This window comes from Choristoneura fumiferana, chromosome 4 (genome assembly GCF_025370935.1).
Source record: "Choristoneura fumiferana chromosome 4, NRCan_CFum_1, whole genome shotgun sequence".
NCBI classification, from domain to species: domain Eukaryota; kingdom Metazoa; phylum Arthropoda; class Insecta; order Lepidoptera; family Tortricidae; genus Choristoneura; species Choristoneura fumiferana.
In genome coordinates this window covers 10,187,623-10,203,566 of record NC_133475.1, presented here as the reverse complement: position 1 = coordinate 10,203,566, position 15,944 = coordinate 10,187,623, and the positions used below count along the sequence as shown (strand labels likewise).

Here is a 15,944-nt window from a genome sequence, read left to right as displayed (position 1 = left end):
GTAGGTAATTAAAATTCAAACACCTGGTAAGCAATCAAACTTATCTTAACTAAAAATATAAGAAATAGTAAGTAGGTACGTACTTTTTCTCCGTCACAAAAGACGTAATATAATCGAAAATATAATCGCGAAAATATAAGCAGTTATTGTATTTGGTGTGAGGGTTTTGGGGGCGGACGAACGATTTAGATCGATCCTATGTCTAAGAGAACACGTATTTTGGAATTATAATTATAGTAGTAAAAGCTCTGCCATCAACACAGTGCTTCTGCGGTACAGTGTTGGACTTATAACATGAAGGTCTGGAATTCAATTTTACACGATCTGAAGCAATTTAGTTTTTTTTATATATTTTTTTTTAATTTCTACTTGTCTATCCTCAGCCTCAATTAATGTACATGAATTAACCCCGCTCTTATTTCAATAGAGGCAACAAACCGAGAGATGTTTGACAGCAATGACAAAGCGCTTCGGCGTAATCAATAACCGTTGTACTTCTGTTTTTAAAATCATTTCTATTTCTTAATGATAAAAATAATATGTACGTAAGTACCATTACATTTTACCATAAAATAATATATAAAGACGTTAAGAAAGCTTAGCCTCTTCCAGTTAAGAAATTACGGGTCTTCGTGCCTAGGTTGATGACCTATAAAAAGGCTTCATGTGTATGTGAAGTGGCTGCGAAGCGAGGGACCCTCGACAGAACCTAGAGACTGTCGTTAGTCAATGCGGGAAACCGGATACCAGTATCAGGTATTTATTTACCTACTCAGTTTGATTAAATACTTGGTTTTTTATTCAGTAAGCACAGCAATGCCTAAGTATACACGCACAGGAAAAGCGACCTCGATTTTGGACATTCCTAATATACTCATAATATATCACACAATATACACACCACACGCAAATGAGAAATTATGAAGTTATTTGTCTTAAATATAGCTTTTTAATTATACTTGCCGTAATACATCAGTTACAAATTGTAAAAATTGATATATTTAATTACATAGTTATAGCTGATATCTGTGATAGTTTTCAATTATCGCCCCATGCTCCGTGCTTTGTGGTATGCGCCTGTCGTGGACGTACTACTCGTGAAGTAGATCTTCCGAAAATTCCAAAACAAGTCGGACCTTAGATTGTTGTTGCACACTCATTACCATGAGTTAAGTTGATTCTCTTAAGTTGATTGAAAGCCTCAGATTGACTTGAAATTTAGTGATCACATGTATTGTAGATAAAATAGCAATATAAATAGAGAAATAATGGAATTATAATTCTTTTTTAACAAGAAATTACCTATGCATCCGATAACCCTGGTGTATCTCGCGGTTCGTCGGTCATCCTATTGAGTTGCTCGAGTCAAAACTAAAGCATCTGCGACCAAACGGGTCACCTCACATGGCACCGACGATCTCACTTAAAAAACAGTTAAGCTTTAGTTTAGTTCACATTTACACAAATGCGGTTCAGATTTCAAACGTTGAATCTAAACCACTGTTCTTGCTTTTGTACCGAATATGAACAAAAGTAGAGTGCGTCCATAGCGTTAAGGAGTCTTGCGTCTTTTATGTCATCATTATATCTTTAAATGTAGTATGCACGTACAATAATATAAAAAGATTTTTGTTGAAATAAAACAGTGAGATTTTTTTAAATGATATTAAAACATTTTTTATTCTATTCTAATCCAAATCGCGACATGATATATGTACTACAAGTAAGGGTAAGATGATAGGTAAAGGCTATAAAGTAGTAAATAATAATCATCATCAGCCGGAAGACGTCCACTGCTGGACAAAGGCCTCCCCCTTAGAACGCCACAATGAACGACAACTCGCCACTTGCATCCACCGGTTTCCCGCTACTCTCACGATGTCGTCAGTCCATCTGGTGGGAGGCCTGCCAACGCTTCGTCTTCCGGTTCGTGGTTGCCACTCGAGGACTTTTCTCCCCAACGGTTATCTGTTCTTCGATCGACGTGGCCTGCCCATTGCCACTTCAATTTGCATATTTTTCCAGCTATGTCAGTGACTAATAATAATAGTACGGTAGTACATAGGTCCCCACTGCTGGGCACAGGTCTCCTCTCGACCTCAACAACTCCGAGTCTGGCGAAATATCAGGCAATAAAAGTAACTTTAATCCTCCCAAAAGAAACGTTCTAAATTATGCTTGTTTATTGATGACCTTTATCAATACGTCTCCAAAAGCCAGTTTGCTTTGAATATACTTACTAAAATAACCCGACTACAAAATAACGCATTAATTACACGACATCAAATCGCACATTGAAGTACTACATGCATTAGCCGAAGGCTTAATAGCTTAACCCTCAGACCCATAGTTCAACTCGAATTACGAGTGAAACCGAGACCGGTCGATAGATTTCTCTGGACGTGTGCGATTATTCATTCAATAAGTGTTCGATGAATCCAACATATTGAAGAACTCCGAAGAACATTTATTTGAGTAACTAGCGAGACGCCATCGCCATTGAAAACAATGAAGTGCACTCGAACAGTGTTGGCACACCGTCGATAGTTTCACAATCGATTCTTTTCATTTTCAACAAGTCCTACTATCAATACTAACAATAGCGTTAGTCATGACAACACTATTGCGGAGAACAATACTATCGACTTTAAAAATTATGGATACTATCGATCGATACGATTCTTTTTTAGAACTTCAAACTAGGTAATATATATTTGTTACAGAATGTAGACCGTGATCAAACTCCAATGAGCTCTCTATATTTTGACGCAGTTGCACGCGACATACTAGTAATTACAGGCATCTATCCGTAACAACTACATCATCTTAAAAACTATCGATAGCACTCTCAAAATAGTAAGTAAATATAATAATTTACTTCCGAGCTGTTGATACTATCGATACCGTCGATATCGACATTTTTACTATCGATAGACTATCGTCAGCCAAGCGATATTCGACTATCAATCGGCTACAGTTCTCGAAGGCGGAACGCTCACTTCGCGTGATATCGAGACGTGCACCTTCGGCTCCTGAATTTCTATTGATATAAGAAACTTCAGCTTAATGCATAAACCTAGTTGGGATGTCAAAACTTCATTCACATTTCCTTTGTTTCAATGTAAGAGATTTTTGGCAGAAAATAGCTTCGGATAATGACGGGTTGACTTAAATTGCCTTGTTGTAGGAGCTCCTTTGATTCGCGGTGGATTGAGCCTATTTTTAGGGTTCCGTACCTCAAAAGGAAAAAAACGGAACCCTTATAGGATTATTTTTTGTCCGTCTGTCTGTCAAGACCCTTTTTCTCAGGAACCCGTGGAGGTATCAAGCTGAAATTTATATCAAATATTCAAGTCTACTGTCCCTTGGAGCTATGTAAAAATCAAACTTCTAAGCCAACGCAATCAAAAGATACTGCCGTTTACGCTGCAAATTTTCGACACTCGCAAGGGGATTAAACAAATCCTACAGGGTAGGTACTTCCCGTAAACTCAGAATCTTGAAATTTGGTACGAAGCAATATCTTATAGCATAGATAAAGGCAAAATTGCGAAAAGTGTAAACTTTTAGTTACATCATATAGTAAAAATATTTTTAATAATTTGTACGGAACCCTCGGTGCGCGAGTCCGACTCGCACTTGGCTCCACCAATATCAAAACCCCGACCTTTAAATATGTTATAATGTAGGTACCTAAAGATGTGTTCATACATATCATTTAATAATATTGTAAATCTGAATAAAAAAATATATATGCCTCGTTGAGTTTCTTGCCGGATTCTTCTCAGCAGAGGTTTTTCCGAACCGGTGGTAGATTTTTTTTGACATTCATAAGTGCTTGTTATAGCCTAAATGGAATAAAGATATTTTGACTTTGACTTTGACTCATCAAAAAATTCATTTTTTACCAAAACCTTTTTGCCAAGATAAATAGGTAAGTAACTGCTCATTTACAGGAAAAATGCACAAACTCGATTTGATCGTAAAATATTTCTAACTTTCTGTATTTTACATATCAAAATGCCAACAAATCGCGTACAACTCAACAAACTTCGATAATCATACAGTCATAGCAAGGAAAATAAAAAAGATTTTGAAGTCAGCAAATTATGAGTTTATATCGCCACATTAGGTATTGAATATGTAATGGCAGACACAACACTAAACAGATATAAGAAATAATATTGATCTCTAAAAACTGTAGTTCTAGGGATCTATAGGATGTCTGCTGATGTATTCATCATTTCATATATAAGAGAAGTTCCCTGCCGATCGCGCGGCCGCGTTAGGTATTTGTTTGGGATATTGCTGTCTTTATCGCTCGTGACATAACCGCTCGCAGCCGTCCCCCCCATGCCTTTCACACGACGTCCGTAATTTATATCGAGATAACTGTAGGCTTTTCAAGATTTGGGCGGTTGAATTTTGGGTTTCGTTGTCCTCATATTATACGAAAAGTATAGCACAGAAATCAATGACATTTTACAATCGAGATATTCATTATATTTTCTATGCCTGTGGTTTTTTCGATTTTTGTATAAATGCTTTATTAGTCTGTAATTCTCGTGCAAAGTTAACTTGACATCTTTTTTTGTCGACTTTTAAGCTCATGTAATTCTGATATTACACATTTATATAAAAATCTGAAAAACCACAGGCATTTCTGTTGCCTAATTTTCAAATGAGACCGGGACTAAGTTTGTATGGAGAATGGAACAAAGAGACCTCTTAAGCTAAATTGATAACAAAAACTAAATAAACTTAATGATATCAACGCTAAATAGTCTCTATTTTCTGGTCAAATATGAGTAATTCAATATGCAACGCAAGTTAATCTTATTTAAATGTGCATCATTTCAAGGACTCTTGCGCTTCTTTATAGATACTCGTACACCATGACGCGTCGCGTATTGGTTACGGACTAATACAAGTAGCATGACCTTTTACTAAGTAAATAAAATAACTGCATAAAAAGTAAGCACACAAATCAAAATAGTAAAACTGGATTAGATTCCGTTCGATGCAGCATTCCCTAGTGCTGTACGGTTATAGTTTCGTAACTGTTCATAAAAAGTCCCACGTGACCATGCGGTCGCTGCAGCGAACTTTGCAGAGATAACAGTACGATTTATATACCTACCCGTAAATTATAATGCTTTGGTTTTGTATCCAGAATTTATTGTTTGAAATTAGAACCTATGTAGTATTTGGAATGGTGACTCGTCGATTGCAAATTTTCCTATCTACTATGAACATCGACCACTTCTGTGTGTTTGATGCGGCGTCCGTAAAAGAGCTCTGTGTTCCCTATCGCAAACCAAAATGTTACAATTCAATTATTTTTCACAATGAGAAAATCTCCAAAGATTTCGTGTTGGAAGCGATACCGCTTCCGTTTACAGCAAATTCGATCTCGTCACAGCAGTGATGCGCGAAGTAGGGGCGAAGGAACGGAGCCAGTCACGCGTGCCAGATTGACAACTGACGAAAAATACCGAAATCCAGGGCGTCCGGGGACACGTGCGCAGAAAATCATCGAAAATCTTTTTGAACATTTAAGCGAGATTGCACGTTTTCCATTGCGAGCATTCTAAACGGAGTGGCAACTGAACAGGAAATGCCTGAGTGGAATGTCCACTGAAAAAGAGTTGAAATTCTGTTTCACTACAGTCACTTTGTAGTACGTTTCCTTTTTAGTCCTTTTAAATAGCACATGAATGTTAATATTCATAAGTATGACGTTCTTATTCAAATATCACAAGCCAGGGAAAATATTTCGCGCTTTGTCTGAAAATCCAGACAAAGCAAACTGAGCGCCACTCCTTCCCTGCAGATGTTCCCAAAATACCTTAAAATCAATGCTGAATTGCTGCCCGAGGCCGACTTAGTTATTTAAAATGCAGTCGACACGTCATCCGAGGGAAAATTCAATATTCGAGTTGTCCAAGCGGAAGCACGGTTATTTTCAATTGCGTTTTATCAAAAACTCATTCGGAATATGGTTATCTTTCATGAGGTTTCAATAAATAATACTTAATACTTTTAGTCAAAACAACATTCAATAGCGAAGCCAAATACTTTTAACCATTTTGCAGCTGCATTTATTTTAGTTTTCGCTGCAATACCAACCTTTAAAGGAATGAAACACGTTCCGAAGGTAAATTTACCACGAGATTCGAACAAAACGTTATTTTTCTAAGCGCTGGAGCGTGGGGTAAAATGTAAAAAAGAATACGGTCTAACACGGATGAATGGGGACATATGCTTTAATAGTGCACTAAGATAATGAGTATAATCTTTCGTCGAGCAAGATCCTTGCCAACAAGAGGGGATCCTCTGAGCTGTACAAATCGCTAGTGCAAGTTGACAGGGTTCTACGCTCCGGCTATAGTTTATTCAAAACCAAACCTTGTAGACTTATGCATAAAGATTGAAATTTGATCTACGAAAATAAAGCTTCCTGTATGATTTTTGTGGCCTGCAAGTCTCCCTATTTATAAGCACGCCTGCAGATATATTCTCTCAAGGGATAGACTCACACGGATATCCTGACTGTTTAAAGTAATGAATCTTGAATTTAGTATTTTTTTCTGTTTTTGTTTACTACTTAGTCATATCATATATTAGTGTTTAGTCTACTCGTGACCACGGCCACTGTAATGTGTCTAAAACGTTGAGGTAAATATTACTCGTGTGGGTTAACGTGATAAGTCCCGTTTGTGGTACTTTGACTTTGAGTGAAAATCACGAAAGTTAAAACGTTATACTTAGTCACATATCAGCTCTGGACTAGAAACACGTGCCTTACAGACACCTACATACAAACAAACAAAGATAAAATGAGAGGAAAATAGAAGATTTTATATAAATAAAAACGTTTTCCTCTTAAATAGCGACTTCAAATTGAGCAATTTCTAAATCCTGTCATAAAATGTTACTTTTAGTGTATTTCAAAACATTTGTAAAAAGTCACAAAAGCTATAAAAGTAGGTGCACTTCGTAACTACTGCGTAAACTTCTTGCGACTATCACCGGTTAAGAACGCGGGCGACAAGTTTCTTAAAAAAAGGGTTGACAGTGCACTTCTTGTTAGTCGATATTCTCGTATAAAATCATATAAGGGTCTAGCAACTGTGCTTTAGTCCGTCAGAACCTGTTTGGCCCATCAGGCTCCCGTTGACGGAAGCTGCCTTTGCCGTTAGTCCACAGGCGATCTAGCATTTCTCTTAATAGATATCTTGTCTGTTTCTTGGAAAACATATTGATATAATATAAAAATGTTATGTACCTGGTGATCGAGGCCTTATCATAAAAATACAAGCCAAATTTACGTCGCGTCAAATACCTGCAAGTTCAGTTAGGTCATACATTAGATATGTTTATACTTCAGTACCTTGTCGCTATCACTTCATGTTTGAAATTTTGTACAAAATTGACAGAAGGCGTACAGTGACAAGGTACTAAAGTATAAAGATATTTTTCACCTGGACTGTACATGTCAACGGCTCTCTGATTCAACTTTGTATGAAATTTTTCGAAATTAGAAAACCACTTTAGATACACAGCCCAAAGTGGTCATTCCAATTTTGTAAAATTTCATGCACAAGGTTGAGCCTTAGACCCATTAAGTAATATCATTAAAACCAAAATCATAAAGATATTAAAGTCACACAAAAAGATAATATAGATAATATGTACTTAAAATACCCTACTTATACAATGTAAATGAGTTTACGAAACGAATATAATAATTTAAAATTATTAAAATGAATAATGTTAGTCATAATATCAATTGATGATTGAATCGACCTAGTCCACAGAATACATAATAGCACAAGTCAAGCACTAAAATAAACAAGCTATCATAAGGTCGCGGGTGAGCAAAGGAATTGTTACAGTTTATTGATATGGACCTCCGCAAAGTAACGCCTAATTCAATAAATTAGATAAAATCCTACATTTCCAGGTAGGTATTAGAAGCTCAAGTTCACATGACATACAAGCATACCAGTTGATGTTACAAGATCAAGCTAAGCAATCGTCCCAGCGGCTTTCGTTTCGCTGTACCGAGTTTCAAAGCAGGCATCTGGCTATACCAGTTACGCGAGCCATGACATTGAAGTGCTGAGCTTACGTTTCGACCATTTCTGAACCTAGAATGTTAGCTGCTACACTCAGAACTATCAACTTATTTACAAACTAGCTGTTGCCCGCGACACCGTCCACGTAGAATTCGTTTATCGCTATTCCACGGGAAGTATGAAATTTTTCGGGATAAAAACTGTCCCATGTCCTTCCCCGGAACTCAAACTATCTGTATACCGAACTTTATCTAAATCGGTTCAGCGGTTTAGACGTGAACAGTTAACAAACAAATAGACTTACAAACTTTCACATTTATAATCTTAGTATGATTAGTGGGATTTTGATATGCCACAGAATAAACTTTATTATACATACATTGAGGCCCAGAGAGCGGTAATTGAAGCCGTAATAAGATTAAAATAGATTATAATTCCTCAGAGTTATAGATTGTGATTTGTCATCAGACGTTCATCTTAGGGAATAACTTTATTTGTCGATTGATATTACTACAATTAATTACTTAATGAGTAGTCTGATTAAATTTAGTTTTTAATTGGACTCTAAAAACCAAAAGGTGTGACAGAAACGTTGTTACACGGAATGTATCTATTAAATACCTACATATTTCTAAAAATTTAATCTAATTTTTAGGGTTTCACACTTCAAAAGGAAGAAACAGAACCCTTGGTGTCTGTCTTTCCGTCCGTCTGTCACAGCTAATTTGCTCCGAAACTACTGAACCCATTAAGTTGAAACTTAGTACGCACATACTCGTATGTGAAAATGTGAGTAGGTGACTCAAAGACAGAGACGTGTAACGCAAATAAATGAATTTTAAACATGAGGGCCACTGTTGGGGGTAAATTCATCCCAGCCTATAACGTCCCACTGCTGGGCACAGGCCTTTTCTCAGAATGAGAGGGTTCGGGCCGTAGTTCTCACGCTCGCCCAGTGCGGATTGAGAACTTAACATACACCATTGAATTTCTTCGCAGGTTTGTACGTTTCCTCACGATGTTTTCCTTAAACAAATAAATAAAAATAACAACTAAACAAATAATAAGGGGGTTAATAAGAAAATCAATAATATTTACCAACTCTACCATGTGACTGACCAAATGAAAGGGATTGTTGTAGCCATCTCAATTTTTTTAATAATGGTTTTGAAGTTGCTTAAGAAATTACAAAAAATAGTTCTAGATTAAATGAAGACCTAATAAATAAAATAAAAATCCTAATTGTTTAAATATTTTATCCTATGAAACCCTCTCATCGGTTTTTGTTAACATGAATCTGTTGAAATTACGGGTAGGTACTATATTTTTCCCATATAATTCAACGATAATCACAAACAAGTTATGGAAAACCTCAGCAGAACATCTAAATAATTTATAACACGACCGGCACATTATAAATCCTCTTAAAAGTGACTGTAGTGGGACGGCAGTATATCATTTCCCGCTTAGTTTCTATCCCCAACTCGTTGGCGGGCAAGCTTGGATGCTAAACATGGATCCACTTGGCAGATTATCCAAATTATTGAAAGTTATTATGGCACCAGTCATGTACAAGAACTAATAATGTTTTTATTCCGTGAAACCAAATTTTAAGAAACGGACCCTACTTTTTATTTTATTTTGTATTGTTTATATTGTTGTCTTGTATTGTTTGTACTGTTGGGAATTAAATATTTTCTTTCTTTCTTTCTTTTAAAAACTAAGCACTAATGTTCAGATAACTGATGGTCACTAGTAAAGTTCATGAATGGTTAGCTAGAAGGTATTGAATCCTACTACTACTACCCTCCTATCCTACTACTATTACTACTACTACTACTACTACTGCCATCACCTACGACATACACACACACACACACAAACATCACGCCTGTATTCCCAAATGGGGTAGGCAGACAACACGAAACGTTGCCGCTTCGGAGCCACTTTTAGCAATTTTAGGTTTTAAGTTTGACGTGGTCTTTAAGAAAAAAGAAAACGAATGCTGAAATGAAAATGAAGATGAATGAAGAATAAAGAAGTCAACCTCACGTGTATGAAAATTAACTTGCAAGATGAGTTTAAAGATATCATCATAATTGGACTGATGTTCTACAATTGGTTGATGAGAAACGTTTTAAATAATCTTAGTTGAAAGAATTAAAAAAGTGGCACTGTTTATTTTTTAAGAAAAAAAACAACAATTTTTAATTATTTTGGGTAATTGGACCTATTTTTAAAAAACATTTCTTCCGTATCTTTGTGCTAGATATTAAAAATACTTGGTTCCGTTTTCATTGCAGGGAGACAAACGTATGCAAGCTCTAAAACATTTATTTTTACACTATGCAATAACTTTAATCAAATTTTGCGTTAGGTACCTACCTACTTTACGAATGTGAATAAAGTTATGAGACTCCAACGTTTATAAATCTTCAATGTTCCGCTACATGTCATATTTTCACTCGCATAATAGATGGCCTTAAGAGCGATTTTCCTATAAATTGCGGCAGCGACGTCTATTGAAAAACACACAATTCTACTCTGAAATGGGGTATGAAATATGAATAGGAATATAGCACGCCGTGGCCTGGCATCTAGGTCGGCCATAATAAGTCCCGAGGTCCCAATAGTGGAATATGTCTCCATTCTGCGCCCCTAGGCGTATATAATTTAACCCATAAAGGCCCTAAAAGGAGAAAGTTTGCGACATATTTATTTTATTTGCGGGAATGAGTTTATAACTTTGTTGACGGTTGTGTTGTGATTATGTTTGGTTTACTTGTTCCATGCCTATTTTACTGGTACTTCGCGTACCTGGATTAGGTGGGTTTCGTCGATGTTGATTTAGAGCAGAAAGCTGGTCTCGCTTCAAAGGGTATGAAAATTCATGTACCTACTCAAAAAAAGGCAATCGTATAATTTGATTTGATTGTAAAACTTGTAAAAAAAAATTGTGGAACTTTTTTCAGTATAAGTACCTATCATTTCAAAGTTTAAAATGTCAATTTTTCATATTTTAAAAACATAAATTGTAAGATTTGTAAGTACAAGCTTGTCGGTTTCTCGTTAGTTTATGATATTGTTTGTTTTTTTAGATTTAAAAAAATAAACTTGTTTCAAATTATTCAAAAAAAGGAATGATGTGTAAAAATATCACTATAAATTGCACGCTCTAGGTCAAATAGATTAAAATTTATAGAGGATCGAAACTATTTAATTCTTACATTACTCGTATAGATAACCCAGCCATTGTGTTGTTTTTGTATTTTGCAAGAAATCCAAAAAGAGCATAAAATGGAAATACCGTAAGTTCGACCAATAGTAGATTGTACAACAAGAGCATAAAACGAGGCATTTTACCCGTGCCGGTACGGCGAGCGTGGATAGACACGTCGAGGGGAAAATGGGTTAATGTTCGAGTTTTATAATCTGTTCTTCACTTAGATTGCGAGGAAATTAAATAGAAACAATGGAAACAATTGTTCACTTACTATGTATTTTTATTATTACCTTTTATTATTCATATATTACTATATAACTATATTTTGTTGGCTTTATTGATCTATTTTGATTTATTTGATTGATTTTCAGTTTTATATAAATTAAAACTATTGAAGAAATATGTAGAAACTGCTTTGTTTGTGGCTGTTGACACTTGATTACCTTGGTCTTAGACGAAGATTTTACTTTATGCACTAGAGCATAAAAAGTCATTTTATGTCATGATTGGTTTTTTGGAGTCTTTTTGTATTTTTGATTTCAACTTCAAATTTGTTACTTTTACGGGTATCCCGTCATTTTATGTCGCCTAGATCCAGCATAAATACGAACTTTACGACCATGAGAAGTAAAAAAAAAATTCTCATTAATTTCAATTATAATGTTTATCATATACAATTCCGTTGGCTCCTAAAATAGTATTAAACACAATTAATACGACGCGACAAGTTACATAAAACAGTAATAGATTTACCCATCCCAATGACCCTTAAACCTTTGAATACATTTGTGTAATAACGTGGCGAAGGCGTGTTTTCAGATGTTAATAAATCACTTAACATCAGATATTATCGTAATGGCTTTGAAATTTAACGACCGCTAAATTGACAATATAAGTTCATTGATTAATCAAATGTCGCCATTACAAGCATACATAAAGTTTTCAGTTACAAGTTGAAGTTAGTTGAACGCAAAAGTTTTTTTTTTATTCATTTATTATGGCAACAAACAGTCACATACTTAAACATTGAATTTTGTTTTGTTTTTGTGACCAAAATAGAGGTTTTTGAATGTTATACTAGGGTTAGGATTCTCGTGGCATTTTTGGACAAGTAATGCAGAGGAGTCGTTGTTATGTACTTTTTATAATTGAATGAATGACTGAATGGTAGAAACTTAACTTATGTAAAATTTGGCGTGAACTATTTTTACATTCGAATTCACAGTTTTCCACTTTCTAAAGCTATCAATCACCTGGTTTTTTTTTTCATCCTAACACAAGATTTTTATAGATGTGTTGGGAATTCCTACTGGAATTTATATTTCTAAAAACCTGTTGTTTTACTCTAATACCTCACTCCCAATTTCACCATACAATGTTAAATGTTAATGGACGTTAGTTCATACATTCAGCTGTCAAAATGTATGAACTAACAGTCGATTAACAATTAACATTGTATAGTGAAATTAATTGTTATTAAATATCTAATACATATGTTTGTAAAAAGTAATGTTACTTGTATTTTTTTTTGTAAGCTATCTAGTAGCTATTGAAAGTAACTTATTGAAATGAAATGAAATAAAACTAACTTTCTTGAGTAGCGTATTTTTTGACATCAGGCATTGTTTGATTTTTAAGGGCATCATGTTTTCTCTACATACTTTTTTCAAAGTTTCAAAAAACATGTGTACCTATTTTATTTTTAATATTCTCTACTATTATACAAGACATTTCATTCAATGACAATTTCAACAACATACTTTTTTTTCGAATTCTTATGCATCATTCATTCATTCATTCAATCATAAAAATATCTATTATAACAACTCCACTGCACTCTGTTCAAATTTGTCACCAAAGATCCCAACTCTAGACTTATAACTTTTAAACGGTAGAGATGCCTGTTTTTCTACTTTGATGCAAAGTTCACTTTCTTAATTGGATTCTTCTTTTGCAGAATAATACATAACAATGTTGGATTATTGAAAAATTTAATGTGTTACGTGAACGTTTCTATATGGAAGTTTTACTAGATGAATAACACTATTGGATGGAACCAAAATAATTATAAGTAAATCATTTTTTATTAGTAATTCAAGTCTGACTGAATCATTACCATCACTAAATTTTTTATTGAATATTTAGTTTCAATGAATCAAGAATAATTGTGATGGATAGTAGCATTAATGCAAGATCACGTTTACATTTTATCACATACATAAAGGAGTTGGCAGTACCACATTTACAACACAGTTACAATAAATTATAGAGACGTTTTAGTTAGGCTCAGTTTAACCGACTTGTTGACAGACGTGACTATATTTTTTAATGTAAATAGTTTAAAAAAATACCATCGTTTAAAAATATGGAAGATCTAAAGACAATAACTAATTGTATTAGCAAAACAAGCAGAAACAACTGAACACTTTCCGTACAAAGTTGTACGTAAAGTGAATTGTTATTTTTGTTTGTCAGTGTATATTATGTAAAATACGAACGCTATATAATCTTTTAGTGCATTTAGTTAGAATATTTAATTAAGCGCATTAAAATTATAAAACAATATTGAAGATTATGCCATGATTACTCAATACTCAATACTTTATTGCACATAATGGTTTTACAGGTGGTGTGACTTATACTAGGAGATCACATTATGTACCCTGTTGGGCGCAGTAATTAAGATTATACAATTATAAAATTAATACATTTTCATTATAAATTTATTATTTACTATGAAAATACAATTAATATTAACCTGAAACATACTAGCCAAACTATTACTTATGCAATAACGGAAGCATAATGGCAAGTGTTAAAAATATCTCTTACTAGTGCGATGAGTTGAAATGTCACTCGACTAGAGTTATGATGCTTTTACGAGCAATACGTCGGAGAAATTAAGGTTCATTTTCATTCGTGATCTGTACAGAAACCGTATACTAATTAAGCAAACCAACGTAAATTCAAAGCAGTCAAACTTAGAAACTCTCAAAGAACAATCAGGTCTTTGTCTCGGTGCTTCGTCGTTATGAATGGGGCATTTTATCGTCGTAGATATAACTCACGGCTCATGGCTTACAGCAGAGGTCTTGGGGCGCATCAGTCAGCGTTTTAATAATTCAAATGTAGGAGCAGAGCGGCGGCGCAGCGGCAACCAGCCGAGACCGTGTGACCGGCGTAAATACACCGCTTTATAGGGCACTTACCTGGTTGACAGATGTAAATGAACCGCAGAAACTCGACTACTCCATACACTGTTCGCGCCAATCCAGACAATCCTTTACAAACAACAGGACACGAGCCCTTCGAGTCCCAATCAAAAACGCAAATTGCGAGTCTTGTAATATATTTCGTCACTCAGACTTTAACTTTAAAACTGTTCGAAACTAAATAATAATACTGACCGTAACTACGGAGCCCAGGTGATCGGGCCTGCGGTAGGTTAAGCTTTAGGATATGTTATTAGTCGCTCGAGTTAGTACCGGTAGGGTTCGGAGATCGCACGTCGCGGACGGGAGAGGTTCGGACACACGACCTAGGAGACCGAGACGACGTGAGTGACGCCGGGCCGGGCCTCCCGCGCGACGCTGCGCGCCCGCGCCCGCGAGAAAGAGGGATGCAATGATTGGGTCTCCGCGCTTGCGAATATCGCCGCTCGGATCACTCCGCCAGAGTCCCAAGTACTCTCTACTGCAGCGCGAATTCTGAGAGGGAGGTCTCTGGGATACCCATCCCCGAAACGACGCAAATCCCGCCACGCGCCTGGGTTCTATAACAATCTTACGCGGTTCACTTACGTTTGATGTTTGGGTGAAGATAACGGGATGAACACCTGACGTTCGGCGTCATATCGAAAAACATATGCCCCGGTTGGCTAGGTGTAGCAAATACCATAACGAATACTTTGGCTGAACACGCGCCATATTATGCAACGTTACGGGCTTGTATTGTGCACTTTGAAATTTCCTCGTCCTCCGAACGAGCGAGCTTTTAGAGACTAAGGTGCTTTATATTGGTTGACGACCTAGAGCAAATATTATAGATGCCTGTAATATTTCCGATTTCAATAAAATTTCTAATTGAATTTTCCTTGAGTACATTTTCCAGGTCTATCTTATTCATTATCAGTTATGAGTGTTTGTTTAGTAATGCATAATTTGCATGTTACATTTTAAAAAACTTTTTTTTGCTATAGATTCCGTAGTTACTTATTCAAATAAAGTATTCTTGGTATTTGATGCTTATTTATGAGTACCAATTTTTACACAGTTTGGAACTTTCAAAACTCAAACAAATATGCGCCACGGTTGGTGATAAGCAATGAGAGTTATTTGTTGACTGGTGGATAAATATTAAAATATTTTCAAGGGTTTTGTAGTCGGTTCCATTTTTTGTTATTTTTTTGGAATCGGTTTTACTTTTTGTTAAAAAAAATCTTTATTTCTCACTTTTTAGTGATTTGTGGCCAAAGTACATCTCGCAACGATTCCATTTCATTAAGCCCAAACACGACTTAGTTACGTTGTTTTATAACATAGGTCCGTTGCCTACCTTGTGGCTTCAGCATCAGATCAGTTCGAAAGAATCATTAACTTAAAGCTTCTTCTTAGTCGCTTATCTAGGTATATTAATCATGA

The 15,944-nt window shown here is 35.5% G+C and overlaps 1 protein-coding gene across 1 annotated transcript in view; it reads right to left on the bottom strand.

Annotated features, from left to right (window-relative positions):
- Positions 1 to 14,859, bottom strand: part of mub (poly(rC)-binding protein mub) — a 251,124-nt gene extending 236,265 nt beyond the window's left edge. Inside the window, exon 1 of the mRNA XM_074086919.1 lies at positions 14,514 to 14,859. The gene's annotated coding sequence lies outside the window, so the exon portion shown is untranslated. The remainder of the gene's footprint in view (positions 1 to 14,513) is intronic.
- Positions 14,860 to 15,944: the final 1,085 nt, after the last annotated feature.